General features: G+C 42.6%; 1 non-coding gene across 1 annotated transcript; it reads right to left on the minus strand.

Annotated features, from left to right (window-relative positions):
• Positions 1-11,969: 11,969 nt before the first annotated feature.
• Positions 11,970-12,041, minus strand: TRNAA-UGC (transfer RNA alanine (anticodon UGC)). Its single transcript has one exon. It is a non-coding gene; the product is annotated as a tRNA-Ala (tRNA).
• Positions 12,042-12,787: the final 746 nt, after the last annotated feature.

Genomic DNA, 12,787 nt, shown 5'->3' on the forward strand with positions numbered 1-12,787 from the left:
CTGCTGGAGCTCCGGAGCGCGAGTCGGGCTTTCTTAAGAGGCAAAGCGCGGGAACTGACATCAGGGGTAGGGCGTGCAGAGCGGCATACCTACTAGCTCTGGTTATCTTGAGTTAAAGGGCCACCCTGTGGTCTGGCCGGAGGCAACAGACTGTAAATCAATCGATTGTTCAACATTCCTTCCCAAAGTGGGACACTCGGCAGCCGCGGTTGTCTCCTAAGGTCAGTTCCTGGAATTCTTTTAAATGCATGGTTCTAACATTATGGCGTCAGTGAGGCAGTGGGGTAGATTTTGTGATCAGTGGAGATGCATGAAGGAATGGCCTAGTAGGGGTAGGCTGAAGCCAAACCCCCTTCCCACTCTGACTCATTTTATTCTATTTTTATTTCAGGTAGATTTAAGATAATCATGGTCTTATCTTCTCTTCCACAGCAGTTTGTAGAAGGCTCCTCTCTTATTTATTTATTTATTTTTAATTTTTATTTTTTGTTTTTTTAGATGATGTCTCTGTCACCCAGGCTGGAGTGCAGTGACACGATCTCGGCTCACGCAACCTCCGCCTCCCGAGTTCAAGCGATTCCTGAGTAGCTGGATTACAGGCGCACCAGCACGCCCGGCTAATTTTTTATATTTTTGGTAGAGATGGGGTTTCACCATGTTGGCCAGGCTGGCTTTGAACTCCTGACCTCAAGTGATCTGCCCACCTCGGCCTCCCAAAGTGCTGGGATTACAGGTGTGAGCCACAGCGCCCAGCCTATTTATTATTTATTTATGTATCTCGGTTCACTGCCACTCGACCTCTTAGGCGCAGGTGATTCTCCCACCTCAGCCTTCTGAATAGCTGGGACTATAGACATGCACCGCCATGCCCCGCTCATTTTTTTGTATTTGTTGTAGAAATGGGGTTTCCCCATGTTGCCCAGACTGGTCTCCAAGAGCCTCCCACCTGGACCTCCCAAAGTGTTGGGATTCCAGGCCTGAGCCACGGTGCTCCGCCTATTTGTTCCTTTTAAAAAAATCTAATTTTCCCTTTCTTGTCTCAGATTTCTCCCATAATTTGAATGTATTTAGTGTGCCTTTTTATTTGTATGTCTTATTGTAACTTGTGTTGCTTTTGTGCATATATTTTTAATAATGTAAATGCTGTGATTTATAGAGTTCAGTATTATTTCTTACTCTTTAAACATGATGCTTTGTATGTTACTACATGTATATTTTCTTCACTGTTCTAATTGTTTCTGGACCAAACTAAGGGTCTGGCTGCTGTTTCTCCATGCCCAATAACAAGATGCAGATGAACTGGGGAGGAAGAGGGTTTTTATTCCTGTAACCAGTTACAGGTAGAAGGCCTGGAAATTATTGCCAGACCAACTCCAAATGTCAAAGTTTTCCAGAGCTTATATACCTTTTAAGCTATATGTCTACCTGTAAGTGTGCATTCATCTAAAGACATAAGTGATTAACTTCTTTTAATCTATAACTAAGGTCTGAGTCTTGAAGACTTCCTCTGGAGCCTCAGTAAGTTTACTTAATCTAAATGGGTCTAGGTGCTGGGGTGATTACCCTTATCTTGTCTCCTGCTAAATCACGGAGGTTTGGGGAGTTCCTTCAGACCTCCAATAAACTTGTTTGTGGAGGCCTGGGGAGTTTCTTCAGACTCCCAGTAAAACTTGTTTAATCCTAAATGGGTCCTGTTAAGAACTCCTTCATTATTTTGTCATGCTTTAAGGCCCACAGAAGTCCCAGGCAAAACTGAGGGGCTTTTGTTACATTCTAGCCTTTGTATAAGGGCACTGGCTTTTTTAAGCTTTTAATATTTAACGTAACCACTCGGTCAGTACTGAAACAGTTGTGATGCAGGCCTGAGTTGGTGAAACCTGGCCTGCCACATAATGGATGCCACATAATGGATGTTCGTGTGTAGGTCTACCACTATGATATTTTGATATAAGAAATACAGACCAGCACAGTGGCTCACGCCTGTAATCCCAGCACTTTGGGAGGCTGAGGTGGGAGAATTGCTTGAGCCTAGGAGTTCAGAGATCAGCCTACGCAACTCCGTCTCTACCAAAAATAATTTCTTTAAAAATTAGCTGTGGCTGGCTGTGCGCACCTATAGTCCCAGCTATTTGTGGGGGGCTGCAGTGGGACTTCGCTTCAGCCAGGAAGATCGAGGCTGCTGCGAGTTACAGTCATACCACTGCACTCCAGGCTGGGTGACAGAGACCCTCTCTCAAAAAAAAAAAAAAAAGAAAAGAAAAGAAAAGAAACATATATATTATATATATGTGTGTGTATATGTGTGTATATATATTATATGTGTGTGTATATATGTGTATATATGTACATATATGTATATGTATAATATATATATATATCTGTGCCCCTGGTTACTGACATAGAACTTCTGAAACCCTTAGGTGGGCAGTAGGAAAATCTTTTGTTCTAATATTTGATCTTTGACCCCAGTTCCTGACACAGAGCTCCTAAGACCTTTTTTTCTAATGAGGAGACTCTTGCTGGGCTCCTGGATAGCCTCAGGGGCTGGTTGTCAGGGAAACCGACCATGTGATCAGAGGGATAGAACTTTCAGCTCCAACCCCAAACCTCCAGGGAGAAGAGAGGCACTAAAGGCTGAGCTGATCACCAATGGCCAATGATTTAACCAGTCATGCCTATGTAATGAAACCTCCATAAAAACCCAGAAGGAGAGAGTTTATAATAATACATAAATACAAATTATATATACTAATATATAAATATGTATACAAATAAAGATGTAATATATAAATATCTGATAATAAATGATGCAATACAAATCTTTCCTCATGTCCCTGTACATGTATGTGTAAGAGTTTTCTTACAATTTTCCACATATACACAGGAGCATAGTGGCTTGGTGTCACAGGTTTGATTATCTGTGAAGTGGACCTTGAGATAGAGTTGTTTTGTTTTGTTCTGTTTTGTTTTGTTTTTTTGAGACAAGGTCTCACTCTGTCACCCAGGCTGGAGTGCAGTGGCAAGATCCCTGCTTACTACAACCTCCACCTCCCAGATTCAAGCGATTCTTGTGCCTCAGCCTCCCAAGTAGCTGGGATTACAGGCTCATACCACCACGCCCAGATAATTTTTGTGTGTGTGTACATTTTTTTGGTAGAGCTGAGTTTCACCACGTTGGCCAGGCTGGTCTTGAACTCCTGACCTCAAATGATCCACCCACTTTGGCCTCCCAATAAGCGTGAGCCACTGTGCCCAACGAGATAGAGTTTAATGTGCAGGATGTTTATTATGCAGTATCTTTGAGATCCACATCTGTGGAAGGCAGAGAGTAGACTCAAGATTGAGAAGAAGTCAAGCTAGGATGCATGCAAGGTAGGATGCATGCCTGACAGCCTCAGCTAACACCATGGGGAGTTCTGAGGCTAAGGGGTCCATCTGATCCACTTTGGGGCCTTAATATTCTTGCCCCTTCTGCTGGGCACGGTGGCTCACGCCTGTAATCCCAGCACTTTGGGAGGCCGAGGTGGGCAGATCACCTGAGGTGGGGAGTTTGAGACCAGCCTGACCAACATGGAGAAACCCCATCTCTTCAAAATTAGCCAGGTGTAGTGGCGCACGCTTGTAATCCCAGCTACTTGGGAAGCTGAGGCAAGAGAATTGCTTGAACCCAGGTGGAAGAGGTTATAGTGAGCCAAGATCGCACCATTGCATTTTAGCCTGGGCAACAAGAGTGAAACTCTGTCTAAAAATATATATGTGTGTGTGTGTGTGTGTGTGTGTATATATGTATATATATATATATTCTTGCCTCTTCACTCATTTGATGTGAACAGCCTCAAAAAGGATGTGATCTTGGGCAGGCAGCTCTGCAGCTGAGACAGTTCCTGAAAGTCCTGACAGTTGTGGATTGTCTGCTGAATGCACTTGTGTTAGCTGAGGCAACAAGTCCTTCCTTGCAGGTAGATCTGGGCAGAGCATCTGCGTCTATTACATTTGGTCATAGAGAATGTGTTAACATGTTTGCCTAAATACTAGCCAATTTCTCTGAGGATGGCTGTGTGTTATTCTGCACTTTACCCAGCAGTGCAAACCAAAAACAAACAAATAGAAAGTCAAATAAGGATATAAACACACATTTACAAAAAGAAAATATACAAGAGGCTAATGAGGATGTGAAGATGCAGTATTAATTCACTAGTAATCAACAATAAATAACAATAAAAGTTCATTTCACACTACTGAAACAAGCAAAAGTTAGAAGTCTCAATAATTTCATAGCAAAAGAAAACAACAGAATAAAAAGGTAACCTACAGAATGGGAGGAAACATTTGCACATCATATACCTGTAAAGCAGCTAATTTTCAAAATATATAAAGGACTCATACAACACAATACCAAAAGAAGAATACAAACAAAAACCAAATAACCTAATTAAACAATGGGCAAAAAACTTGAACACATTTCTCAAAAAAAGACATACAAATGACCAACAAGTATATAAAAAGATGCTCAACATCATTAATTATCAGGAAAATGCAAATCAAAACTACAATGACATGTCATTTCATACTTGTAAAGATGGCTATTGTAAAAAACAACAACAAGAAAGATAACAAGTGTTGGCAAGGATGTGGAGAAATTGAAACCCCTGTATACTTGTTGGTGGGAATGTAAAATGGTGAAGCAGCAATGGAAAACAATATGGAGGTTCTTCCAAAAATTAAAAATAAGACTACCATGTGATCCTGCAATCCCACTTTTGGGTATATTTCCAAAAAAATTGATATTAGGATCTCAAGGAGATATATGCACTTCCATGTTCCTTGTAGCATTATTCACAGTAGCCAAGAGATGGAAAAAACCCGTATCCATTGAGAGATGAATGAAAAAAGAAAGTGTGGCATATATATCCAATGGAAAATTATTAGGCCTTAGAAAAGAAGAAAATCCTGCCATTTGCAACAATACTGATGAACCTGGAGGACATTATGAGAATTGAAATAAGCCAGTCACAGCACAAATACTGCATGATTCCACTTACATGAAGTATGTAACAGTTAAACTCAGAAACGGAGAATGCAATAGTGGCTGCCAGGGGCTGGGAGGCTGAAGAAGATGGGGAATTGTTGCTCAATGGATATATTTCAGTTATGCTACACGAATAAGTTCTAGAGATCTGCTGTACAACATAGCACCTATGGTTAACACTAAAGTATTGTACGCTTCAAAATTTGTTAAGATGACAGATCTCACATTAAATGTTTGTACCACATACAAAAAATAAAGACAAAACAAAACCAAAAAAACCCAAAGAGACATAAGGAAACTTTGGTTGGTAGATATGTCTATTACCTTGATTGCGTTGATGGATCATGGGTATTTCCCTATGCCCAAATTCAACATATTGTACACATTGTGTGCAGTTCTTTGTATACCAATTATGCTTCAATAAATCTGGTTTTTTGTTGTTACTGTTTTTCGTTTTTGAGACGGAGTCTTGCTCTGTTGCCCAGGCTGGAGTGCAGTGGCATGATCTCGGTTCATTGCAACCTCCACCTCCTGGGTTCAAGTGATTCTCCTTCCTCAGCCTCCTGAGTAGCTGGAATTACAGGCGCCTGCCACCGTGCCTGGCTAATTTTTGTATTTTTAGTAGAGATGGGGTTTCACCATCTTGGTCAGGCTGGTCTTGAACTCCTGACCTCATGATCCACCCTCCTCGGCCTCCCAAAGTGCTGGGATTACAGATGTGAGCTACTGAGCCCAGCCAATAAATGTTTTTTTAAAATAAATCTAATGTCAAGAGTTGGCAGATTTGTTATTGCTTTGCAATTGTTCTTTGTATATTCTAAGAATGATTTCATTGCTGGTTTTAAATATTGCAAATAACTTCTCCAAATCTGTCATTGTATTAGTCCGAGTTCTCCAGAGTAACAGATTATATAGGTATATATTATTATACATATAATGTATTATATGCACATTTCATAACATTGTAGTATAATTATAATTAGTATATATTATAACATGTCCTAACATAATGAACAACATTGTGTTACTATAATAAATATTATGCATATGCATTACATATATAAGGAGACTTATTTTAAGGTTTTGCTTTACACAATTCTGGAGGCTGAGAGGTTCCATGATCTACCATCTGCAAGCTGGAGATCCAAAAAAGCTAGTGGTATATTTGGAAGGCCTAAGAGCTGGAGGGTGGGTGGCATAGATTTTTATCAAGTCTGAGGGCCTGAGAACCAGGTGCATCAAGGGCAGAATATCAGAGTTCCTGCACAACCTGTCAAGCAGAGGGAAGGTGAATCCAACCTTCCCCCTCCTTCTGTTCTATTCAGACCCTCAATGGATTGGATTATGTCCACCCACATTGACGAAAGCCATCCGCTTTATCAGTCCAGCAATTCAAATGCTACTGTCTTCTGGAAACACCCTCATAGACATACCCAGAAACAACGTTTAAACACATGTCTGGGCATCCTGTGACCTAGTCAAGTTGACCTATAAAATTATCAGATTCATCAATGTGTTAATTTGGTTCTAAGGTATTCTTTGTCTCTAAGGTATTCGAAATCTTTAACAATCTCCAATTTCTTTAAAACTAAAGGCTTGGCTGGGCGTGGTGGCTCACGCCTGTAATCCCAGCACTTTGGGAGGCTGAGGCGGGTGGATCATGAGGTCAGGAGATCGAGACCAGCCTGGCTAACACAGTGAAACCCCGTCTCTATTAGAAATACAAAAAATTATCCAGGCGTGGTGGTGGGCACCTGTAGTCCCACCTACTCGGGAGGCTGAGGCAGGAGAATGGCGTGAACCCAGGAGGCGGAGCTTGCAGTGAGCCGAGATCGTGCCACTGCACTCCAGCCTGGGCGACAAAGAGAGATTCCGTCTCAAAAAATAAAATAAAATAAAATAAAGTAAAATCAACCTAAAGGCTAAAATTAATTTTTTAAATACATTTTTAATTTTGATTTAATCAAATTTATCTCTCCTTTTTTTGACTTTAGGGACTGTGCTTGTTAGCGTGTGGCATGCCAATGGATAATAATGATCATGAAAACTATGATGATGACAAAAATGATAATGATGATAGCATGTAATTTACTGTGTGCATAATAGGGAAGAAAGAATTTTTATTATTATTATTCCTTATTAAATATCTTATTTCTTTTAAAATTGTGTCTTACTATTTCTTATTAAAACTGGGTTGGCCAAGCACAATGGCTTACACCTGTAATCCCAGCACTTTGGGAGGCCGAGGTGGGTGGATCACTTGAGATCAGGAGTTCGAGACCAGCCTGGACAACAAAGCGAAGCCCCATCTCTACTAAAAATACAAAAAGTAGCTGGGCATGGTGACGTGCATCTGTAATCCCAGCTACTACGGAGGCTGAGGCAGGAGAATCGCTTGAACCTGGGAGGTGGAAGTTGCAGTGAGCTGAGATCGTGCCACTGTACTCTAGCCTGGGCGAAAGAGTGAGACTCTGTCTCAAAAGTAAAAAATAAAATAAAAATAAAACTGGGTCATTATTATAAGTTATTATGAAGAAACAGAACCAAACCGTTAATCACAACAATGCAGTAACAGCCGGGCATACAATGGCAGCCCTTGCCTATAGTTCCAGCTACTCAGGAGGCTGAAGCATGAGGATCACTTGAGCCTGAGTTGGAGGCCAGCCTGGGCAACATAGCAAGACCACATCTCTAAAATTTAAAAAACAAAAATGGCAAAACGCAATGTAATAACTCCTTTGCCTACTGATAGGGCAACCAGAGTGGAGTGAATATGGAAAGCTAGTTTACATATTGGTATGATTTGGCTCTGTGTCACCACCCAAATCTCACCTTGACTTGTAATAATCTTCACATGTCATGGCAGGTACCTGGTGGGAAGTAATTGAATCATGGGGGCAGGTTTTTCCCCTGCTGTTCTCGTGACGGTGAATAATTCTTATGAACTCTGATGTTTTTATAAAAGGCAGTTCCCCCCACATGCCTTCTTACCTGCCACCATGTAAGATATGCCTTTGCTTCTCCTTTGCCTTCTGCCATAATTGTGAGGCCTCTCCAGCCATGCGGAACTGTAAGTCCATTAAACCTCTTTCCTTTATAAATTACCCCGTCTTGGGTATGTCTTTCTTAGCAGCGAGAGAACAGACTAATATATATGTTCAGTTACCTTTCTCATGAGAAACTTTTTGTTTCCTTCTGAACCAGTTCTCTTCATTAAAGTCTTGTTTTAATCTACCATGAGAATTCATTCTACTTCAGCTTATGTGTGTTCCATGGTACATATATTTTAAAAGCAGTTGGCTTCAATGGGAAACCAGGAAGAGGAGAAATTAGAATAAATGACATAGTGGCAACAATCATAGTGTTACTGAAAGACAAATGGCTGAGTGGGATACACACCCATGCATTATTCTCCCCTATCCTGCTCCCTCCACCACCAAAAACTTGATGGAGCCAGAGGTCCTAGCATTGCAAGCAGTGTGGCTTTATTTCACCATCTGCATGCACTCCTATTTAAAACTAAGATAAAGAAAGGTGGTAGTGACTTAGTTGCTTTACATTTAAATTACTTAGAAATGTTCGATGTTTACATGTCATAGAACACAAGAACTCAAAGGCATATAGGGTCAGTATGATATCAGTAATTTGTCAAGTTCTTATCCCTTAGGTCAACAGCTGGTACACCAGAGCAAGTGTGCTATACCGAAAATAAAATAATAGGACAGGCCGGGCACGGTGGCTCATGCCTGTAATCCCAGCACTCTGGGAAGCCGAGGTGGGTGGATCACCTGAGGTCAGACATTTGAGACCAGCCTGGCCAACATGGTGAAACCCCGTCTCAACCAAAAATACAAAAAAAATTAGCTGGGCATGGTGGTGGGCACCTGTAATCTCAGCTAGTTGGGAGGCTGAGGCAGGAGAATTGCTTGAACCCAGGAGGCGGAGGTTGCAGTGAGCCAAGATTGCGCCATTGCACTCCAGCCTGGGTGACGGAGTGAGACTCTGTCTGAAAAAATAAAGAAAGAAAGAAATAATAGGACAATAACCGAAAATAAAGAAATTTCTTTGCTGGAATCAAAAGGGAGAAAACATTCATCATGTGACATTAGACAAGACATAAAGAGATGCTGGGAGCTTTGCAAAAAAATCAATTAAATTCACCACACAAGGCTGGGCCTGGTGGCTCACGCCTATAATTCCAGCACTTTGGGAGGCCGAGGTGGGCGGATCACGAGGTCAGGAGATAGAGACCATCCTGGCTAACACAGTGAAACCCCGTCTCTACTAAAAGTACAAAAAATTAGCCAGGTGTTGTGGCCTGCGCCTGTAGTCCTAGCTACTTGGGAGGCTGAGGCAGAAGAATTGCTAGAACCCAGGAGGGAGAGGTTTCAGTGAGCCAAGATCATGCCACTGCACTCCAGCCTGGCGACAGAGCAAGACTTCTTCTCAATAAATAAATAAATAAATAAATAAATAAATTCACCACACACAAAAAAGAGGCCCTTGCAAAGATCAAAAATCCACTCAGTATCAGCATCTAATCTACTAAGCCAGCCAGCACATGGAATGATACATCAATAAAAAACTAAATAAACATATGTCTGTATTTAACTGCCTCAACTTCTGGTGTTTTAACCTATTTCCAAAATTGTTAAGGGGAGAAAGACAAAGGCCTTGTTTTGTTTACAGAATTCATGCAATGTCTCACTCTTTAAAGAGGTAGGTGGGAAGAGGAAGTTCTGCGGATCAACTCTGGGTCTTCCAATCTTTACCACTGAACCACATCCCCACTGTAGGTATTACTGACTGTTCTGATTGTTGACCAAAATTGCCACAAAAATGGCGTCTTCATATAGTTTCTCGGAGAGTAACTACCAGGAAGTGGGAATGAAGACAGAAAGTAAACACCAGCAGTGACATCGAAAGAGGAATGAAATAACCTATGAATAAACAGAACAGGTTTCGCTTCATTTGTTCCTTGTGGGGAAGACAAAGTGGAGATACCAAGGATCAAATTGGGAACCCTAGGCATGCAAATTGTAAGCTCTACCACTTGTTATATCCTTGCAACCACCTCTGTTCTCCCCCCAATCTTGAGTCCAAAAAATTCTGTAAACATAATTTGCATAGTTGTTTCTTCAAGATTGTGTCAATAATTCAGGTCTTATTTTTTAGAAGAAAAAGTTACCCTTTAGGTCATTCTGATGGCCTTAAATTCAATTGAACCAGACCAGGTCTCATTCAACAAGCAACTGAAAAAATAGCTTACAATACAGCATATGCTATATAAACCAATACTATAGATTGTATATATGACAGCCCCCCCCCACCAAGAAAAAGTAGCATATTGGTGAAAAGACCAGGGTAATAACCGCAGAAAAGGTATCTTAAGGCAAATAGTTCAGACAATTCCTGATATAAAGCTCAAAGCTAACTTTTTAAAAGTGCTTCAGTTGTATTTAACACTTAAGCAAAACATTTTTGACTATACATCTCTATAATGCACAGTACTAAAAAAGTACAAAATTTTTATCACAAAGATGGTTATGAAACTGAATACCAGAATGTTTGTAATGTGGTATTACAGTTTATGAAGACAGTTTTTGTTTTTTATTTTTGTTTTTTTCTGAAAGTTTTTTGGACGTTAACAGGTGCTCAACATCTTCCATCTACTCCTTTCTGAACTGGCTCAGACTGCTTAGCACATATGCAGACGGTGTTAAGAAGATCGTAAAACACCACAATTCCAACAGCCATATTTCCGTGGCATACATGGGCTGGGATGGAGGCTCAGAGTGGGCAAGGCAGGGGTCGGACTGCAGGGCAAGCACAGCCACACACTGATGGTGGCAGAGTTGAGGACAGAGCCCGGGTAGGCGAGACGTGGCGCGTCAGGTGAGACAAAGCCAGGCAAGCTAACGGGAGGGACAGCACGAGTGAGGTGAAGCCAAGGGGCGCGAGCTCCAGGGCTGGTGAGGCAGGTGGTTTCCTCTGGAGCCCCAGCCACGAGGACGCGCCTGCTCTGCCCTCGCCCCCGCCCAACCCTTCTGCCTCAAAACTCGGAGTCTCGCTCTGTCGCCCAGGCTGGAGTTCAGTGGCGAAATCTCGGCTCACTGCAAGCTCCGCCTCCCAGGTTCACGCCATTCTTCTGCCTCAGCCTCCCGAGTAGCTGGGACTACAGGCGCCAGCCACAACGCCTGGCTAACTTTTTTTTTGATCCGCCCGCCTCGGCCTCCCAAAGTGCTGGGATTACAGGCCTGAGCCACCGCGCCCGGCAAAGCTAACTCTTAAAAGATGATCCCTGTGGCTGAGAGAAGCTGGCGGGCGGATCACAGGTCAAGAGATCGAGCCCATCCTAGCCAAAATGGTGAAACCCCGTCTCTATTAAAAATACAAAAATTAGTTGGGCGTGGTGGCGTGCACCTGTAGTCCCAGCTACTAGGGAGGCTGAGGCAGGAGAACGGCGGGAACCCGGGAGGCGGAGCTTGCAGTGAGCCGAGATCGCGCCACTGCACTTCAGCCTGGGCGACAGAAGGAGACTCAGTCTCAAAAAAAAAAAAAAAAAAAAAAGATAATCCCCGTGGCTGAGAGAAAAAGGTAGAATCATCTTCAACTGTGCTCTAAATAATTGTGTTTCTGGTTACAAATCATGTACCTTCAGTCATAACAACGTAAACCCAATTTTGTTAATGAGTGATGAGATTTAAAGGTGTTTTAAAGCAGCTAGCAGTTACAGGATTTTGACAGTTGTAGAAAGTTTGACAGTATACAAGTGTGCCACGTTAAATACATCTGACCTTCAAAGCCACCGACCCATTTTCAAGTATTTGAAGACGTCAGGACGCTCTGCCCAAGCCTAAAGAAAGAGAAACAACAAACCACCGTTCTCATCCTTCAGCTTACTAAGGTGAAAACGCCGGGTTTCTTCAGCTTACTAAAGTGGAGACGCCGGGGATCGAACCCGGGACCTCGTGCATGCAAAGCACGCGCTCTACCACTGAGCTACATCCCCCTAATACTGAGATTTTCTTTTCCCTTTGTTAACTCATATAGCTCTTAACAACACAGAGCAGCGCTACACAATTCCGTCGGCTTTTTCAATTTATATTCATAGAAAATCAAGTTTGTTCAACAAATTATTATTAATACTATACATAACTTCCCTGTGCTTTCCCTAAATTTCATTTACCACAAACAGTTTATAAGTGTCGATTTATGTTAAGTTTGTTCCCTTTTTCTAGTAAGATAGCTTCTGGAGGGCAGAGGCTCATTGCGCTCGCTGGAGGGGACCGTTGAGTATTTCCCGGAACAGTTTATTAGCTCAGCCTTGGACATAAGTCCTTTTACCCTTCAGCAATAAAAACATGGCCCTTTCTCCCCGCTCTCGGGCGGTTAATTTTAACCCGCAGATCGCAGTTTCAGCGAACTAACACTCCTCGCAGACCATGCCAAGCCTCTGCCTTCTTAGGATTCAGCTTGGGGTGGTCCGTTGACTTCTCCGGTGAGCTCCTAGCGTTTGCGGCCGCGTCACATCGCCAACCTGTGCCTCGCCCTGCCTCTCATCCCGGTTTTCTTTCCTGCCCGCTAAGTGTGGCGGACAGGGATCCTATTCCCTGCCTTCCATCCCGCCCCTTCCTCCTCGTCGCGGACTCCTTGTCCTCGCAAGTTCACCTCCCCGTGGAGGATCTCCTCTCTCTGTCATTGGAATAAGCCTTGCTCGGTCGTCAGTGTGGATGTCCCCGGGTACCCTGGAGCACT

Source organism: Chlorocebus sabaeus, chromosome 17, assembly GCF_047675955.1.
Source record: "Chlorocebus sabaeus isolate Y175 chromosome 17, mChlSab1.0.hap1, whole genome shotgun sequence".
Lineage (NCBI taxonomy): Eukaryota > Metazoa > Chordata > Mammalia > Primates > Cercopithecidae > Chlorocebus > Chlorocebus sabaeus.